This window comes from Octopus bimaculoides, chromosome 14 (assembly GCF_001194135.2).
Source record: "Octopus bimaculoides isolate UCB-OBI-ISO-001 chromosome 14, ASM119413v2, whole genome shotgun sequence".
In the NCBI taxonomy this organism is placed as follows: Eukaryota; Metazoa; Mollusca; class Cephalopoda; order Octopoda; family Octopodidae; genus Octopus; species Octopus bimaculoides.
The window spans coordinates 12,706,063-12,711,543 of record NC_068994.1 but is presented as its reverse complement, the minus strand read 5'-3'; the positions used below and the strand labels follow the sequence as shown (position 1 = coordinate 12,711,543).

Sequence of the window (5,481 nt, the reverse complement as noted above, 5' to 3'; positions counted from 1 at the left end):
TGGGGTCGATTTGCTCGACTAAAGGCGGCGCTCCAGCATGGCCGCAGTCAAATGACTGAAACAAGTAAGTAAAAGAGTAACAAATACTTTCAGTTTTGATAGATTTTCTCCGAAAGATCGCCATACAAGGTTCTATGTGCACCAGACCATTATGAAAAAAATACACCTCACCACGCCTACCAAAAGGAATGAATTTTAAAGTCCCCCCCCCCTTCATTTATCGAAGTTTTTGACATTTCTCATTTAACAACCTCTATTTTTTAAGTTCAAGCTGACTACCTCTAATGTCTCAAAAGCAATTAAGTGTTAACATGAGATATCCATATTAGTTGTTTAACCCAGGTCAGCTGGGACCAAGCAGATCTATGAATCAAAGGTGTATCGGACAGCAGCTCAGTTAGTGAACAGGTGCGCACGAAGTGATAACCTCTAGATATTAAGAGTTACATAAAATATGTCCTATTTTGAATTCGATAGGAGTATGATGCGAGAGAGGTTTAGCTGCTGTATTTATCAACTCGGTTTTCTTTCAGATTGTTGTTCACTCTAAAGTGAAACCTGACTGACCAAGTACGAGGTCAACTTTACATTCCTTCTGGGTCGACAAAACAAGTATCAGTTGAGCAGTGGGGTTGATATAATCGATTAAACTCCTCTCTCTAAAATTGCTAACCGTGTACTAAAATTTGAAACCATTATTGAAGGCGTTCCAGCCGAGTGTGCTCCGTTTTTTTTCTTTTGTTTTGTTATTTTGTATTTTTCTATGTATCAGGTTGATTTAAAAAAGTAAACAACGTTTTGAACCATGAAGAATTTGTATCGGATTTTTGCAGAGGTTCGAATTATTTTAAACATTTTTTTTTTTTTGCAATTGTCTTATAATACAGACATATATACTTGCTCAAATGCATCAATAAATTAACATTGATATTTTGTCACCGTTGTTAATCATCTGAAATGGAACTGTCAAAGCGCGATATTCGAACAATTTTGCTATACAACTTCAAAAAAGAACGTAAAGCAGCTGAAACTGCTCGCGATATCAACGAAACGTTTGGTAAGGAAATGACCAGTGAGTGGTCAGCTCGAAAATGGTTTAAACGATTTCGCAATGGAGACCTGAGCCTTGAAGATCGCGAGCGTAGTGGGCGCCTATCTGTCATCGATGACGGTCAATTAAAGACCGTCATTGAGAAAGATTTACGTGAAACCACTCGAGAACTGGCAAAAGAACTTTAAGTTAGCCAGAAAACTGCCTGCAACCATTTGCATGTTCGATAAATGGGTACCACACGATTTGAATGAAAATCAGAAAATGCGCAGATATGAAATTTGCTTGTCGCTTCTTCTCTGTAACCAGACTAATACATTTCTCGATCGTATTGTAACTTGCGAAGAAAAGTGGATTCTGTACAATAATAAAAAACGTTCTTCGCAGTGATTGGACCAAAATGAAGCACCAAAAACCTTCCCTAAACCCGAGCTCTTCAAAAAGGTTATGGTGACTCTTTGGTGGTATATTGCTGTTGGACTTATCCACAATAACTTATTAAAACCCCCAAAAAACCATTACTGCAGAAACATATTACCATGAAATTGCCAAAATGAAAAACTGCTACTCCTCCATCCCAGACTGGTCAACAGAAGAGGGCCAATCATTCTTCATGAAATGCTCGACCACACATTTCACTAATGACGCTCCAAAAGTTGAGGGAACTTGGTTATGAAGTTCTTCCCCACTCAGCTTATTACCCAGACCTTTTATCCTACCGGCTACCACTTTTTCAAGCACCTTGATGGTTTCTTGCGAGAGAAGGAGTTCAAAAATCAAACCGATGCGGAAAGTGCGTTGAATGAGTTCATCAGATCCAGGACTCCAGATTTTTATGTAACAGCCCGCGCCTTTAACCACTACGCCATATGCCCGTGGCCATATTCTCTAGATCAAAATAAATTAGCATCGGGCCCCTGGTGGACTCAAAAATTTAGGGGCCCCTGTGACTTCCATGCAAACTACCCAGCGTGCCATGCTTTAGGACAGAACTTTCGCCAGATTTCTGTAAAAGTAGTCGTGATTATGTAGATTATGGGTTCGCAGTCTATTATTGAAAAAACACTATTTGTGTAAAGTGTTTAGCTCCACGTGGACTCTGCCTGTAAGCAAAGACGGTAGAATACATGACAAACCTATTATATATAAGACGAGATCTGGAGAAATCTGGCCGATATTTCTAATAGGTCGTATGTATTAAAATAAAGCTGCTGTGTGGTTAAGAAGCTTGATTTGCAACCATATGGTTTCGGGATCAATCCCACTGCGCTGCACTTAGGACAAACGTATTTTACGGTAGCACAGAACCGGCAATGCCCTGAGTGAATTTGGTAGGCGGAAACTGTATGGAAGCCCACCATGTGTATGTGTGCGCGCGGGCAATACTACTTGACAACCAGTATTGGCAGATCGGCAAAGAAAAGAAAGCCGATACATTAAAGTAACAGACTTCAAAATAATAAGTACAGGGGTTGATTTTTTTTTTCCGGCTAAAACCCTTCAAGGCGGTGTCCAAGCATGGCTGCAGTCCAATGACTGAAACCAGAGGTGAATAAGAGAAATAAAACACAAACATACTGGAGATTTCTTCCGTGACTTTCGTGTTTGTTCCTCCTCGGCTGTGAAATAAACGCCACAACGAAACGAAACTTGGATCAACTGAAAAAAACATTGATCTCTTGATAGTTGTTGCTGTCTCAAGTCAATCCGGAAAGAGACGAGCTTATGATCAAGGATATTTTCAGCCGTAACAATCCCACCTTTTTCCTGTGCTGGGCAATCAGGACCACATTAACCAACGTGTCCTTTTCTAAGGCTGTGGAGGGAAGGGAGTGGAGGCGCAATGGCCCAGTGGTTAGGGCAGCAGACTCGCGGTTTCGATTCCCAGACCGGGCGTTGTGAGCGTTTATTGAGCGAAAACACCTAAAAGCTCCACGAGGCTCCGGCAGGGGTTGGTGGCGAACCCTGCTGTACTCTTCCACCACAACTTTCTCTCACTATTACTTCCTGTTTCTGTTGTGTCTGTAATTCAAAGGGTCAGCCTTGTCACACTGTGTCACGCTGAATATCTCCGAGAACTACGTTAAGGGTACACGCGTCTGTGGAGTGCTCAGCCACTTGCACATTAATTTCACGAGCAGGCTGTTCCGTTGATCGGATCAACTGGAACCCTCGACGTCGTAAGCGACGGAGTGTCAATAACGGGAAGAAAGAAGTAGGTGGGGGAACTTAAAACGATTTGACTGCTATTTCCAGCAGACAGAGCAACAACGTAGAGGCTTCCTTATGGTGGAGTGCGAAGATAAGATATTTTCAGTGCAAGCTTGTTTAGTTCAAGTCAGCCCTAACTAGGCAAACTTTTGATTAGATATTTTAGCCGGGACCATCAGGTTAATATTTTTATTATGACCCAGGTGTTCACATATTTTGTATACTATGTATATAGTCTCCTTTTCAGGCACTCATCTTTTTATGTAAACCCACCACAAATTGTGAGCTGTCCTTGTAATATCCCCTAGTTTTTCTGATGCCCTTGTGGCCTAAAAAAATCATTATGACAAGGACTGGCAAAATCCTTGGAACGTCAGCAAAAGTGCCTTACGGTATTTCTTCAGGATCTTAACGTTCTGAGTTCAAATCCCGATAAGGGTCAACTTAGTCGATAAAATAAAGTACCAGTCTACTACTGGGTAGATATAATCGACTCACCCCTTTCTCTAAAACTGCTGGCATTGGGCCAAAATTGTTATTATTATCATCACCATCATCATAGGTGGCAAGCAGACAATCGCTAGCACGCCAAACGAAATAGCATCGGTCTTTACGTTTTGCGTTCAAATTCTTCCGAGGACAACTTTGCTTTTTATACTTTCGGGCTAGAAAAAAATAAGTACCACATGGAACACCGGGGCCGATTTAATCAACTTATCCCCTCCTTCAAAATTGCTGCCTTTATGCCAAAATGTGAAACTATCATCATCAAACAGTCCCTCTTGACTACAATATGCAACATGTCCGTTTGTGAAACAGAGCATGTAATAGGAGGACGATTTGGCTGTCATTTCTAGCAAATGCAATGACCACGTAGAGGTTCCCTTGTTGAAGCGCCCGAGCGTAGAAGGGAAGCGAAATGGCGGTGACGCCTTAAGTTTTGCCTGTTAAAATATCCTAAAGTATAGTTTGTTGACTGGAAAATATTTTCTATATAAATAATAGTACGTAATCGAATGGATGGAAATTATTTTTCTTTTTTCTTCAACAAATGTACTTTCAGTGACTAAAAAAAAACCCCATTTTCTTTCTCCCCCTTATAAATATAAAAGAACTGCTTTTGTATCTTTTAGATTTTATTGACAAATTTTATCGGATTAGCTGAAAATATAGTATTACAGGGGGAAGGAAAAGATGCGTAATTCTTTATATGATTGCGTAAAATATTTCCTTGTTACCTTATCGATTTCTTTTTTTATTATTGTGTAATGTTTTGTTTTCCAACTAAAACTTAACGTATATCCAGAACCGTGTTAAACAGCAGTATAACTACCACCACCACCAACCCCCAAACAAAGCAATGCATTTGGGATCTATAATATTTATTTATTGACATCAAACCACAGACATAGATTAGCATAGATAGAACATAACATTGATAAGCACTGGTCCTAGCGATGCTTCAGAAAAGCTATTGTTACCTCATGGGGAAGGAAAATGGGCAAGTAATTGAATGGCTTGTTTCCTTTATTTTTTAATATTTGTGTTTCAAACAGCAATTACGACTGTGAAAGAATGGAATGATGCCCCTAAACTTTTTTTTTTCTTTTTACATCCTTCCCTCCCAACTTCGTTCTCTTTTCCTTTTTCACGAAGTAACAAAAGCCATTCCGAAACTCCGCCCTGGACCCTTTATACTCGTGAGGGCCCCCAGAGCAACTTGTCCAAAAGTGTGCCTGCGATTTAAACACGGTACTAGGGCATAGTGAAAACGTGATTAGATTTAAGGCGGGCTTGGTTTTGAGGAATTCGACATTTACTATAACAATTATACGTAACAAAACATGAACACATATATATATATATATCCACACAACAGAATTCACAATACATTATAACAAACTTTACTTACCTTCGAAGATGATATACGAGGTTCCTCTGTGCTTTTTGCTCTGTCCTGTCTACCTATCTCTACCTGTCTATCTATATATATCCATATATGTATATATATATATATATATATATAGTATCTCTCTTTAAAACTTATGCTTGTGGAGCATGTTTTATTTACCGTGTCTACCTAAATGTTATGGATATGTGTGGGTATATATATACATATATATATATATATATATATATATATATACTCCAAAATTTGAGTTCTATATCAAAAAATCTGTTTGTGTGCGTAGGTATTACCAGTAGATGTTTATGAACGA

At 39.3% G+C, this 5,481-nt stretch overlaps 1 protein-coding gene across 1 annotated transcript in view; it reads right to left on the bottom strand.

Annotated features, from left to right (window-relative positions):
- The window catches only part of LOC106868927 (uncharacterized), a 59,116-nt gene extending 56,285 nt beyond the window's left edge, over positions 1–2,831 (bottom strand). Inside the window, exon 1 of the mRNA XM_052972678.1 lies at positions 2,630–2,831. The gene's annotated coding sequence lies outside the window, so the exon portion shown is untranslated. The remainder of the gene's footprint in view (positions 1–2,629) is intronic.
- Positions 2,832–5,481: the final 2,650 nt, after the last annotated feature.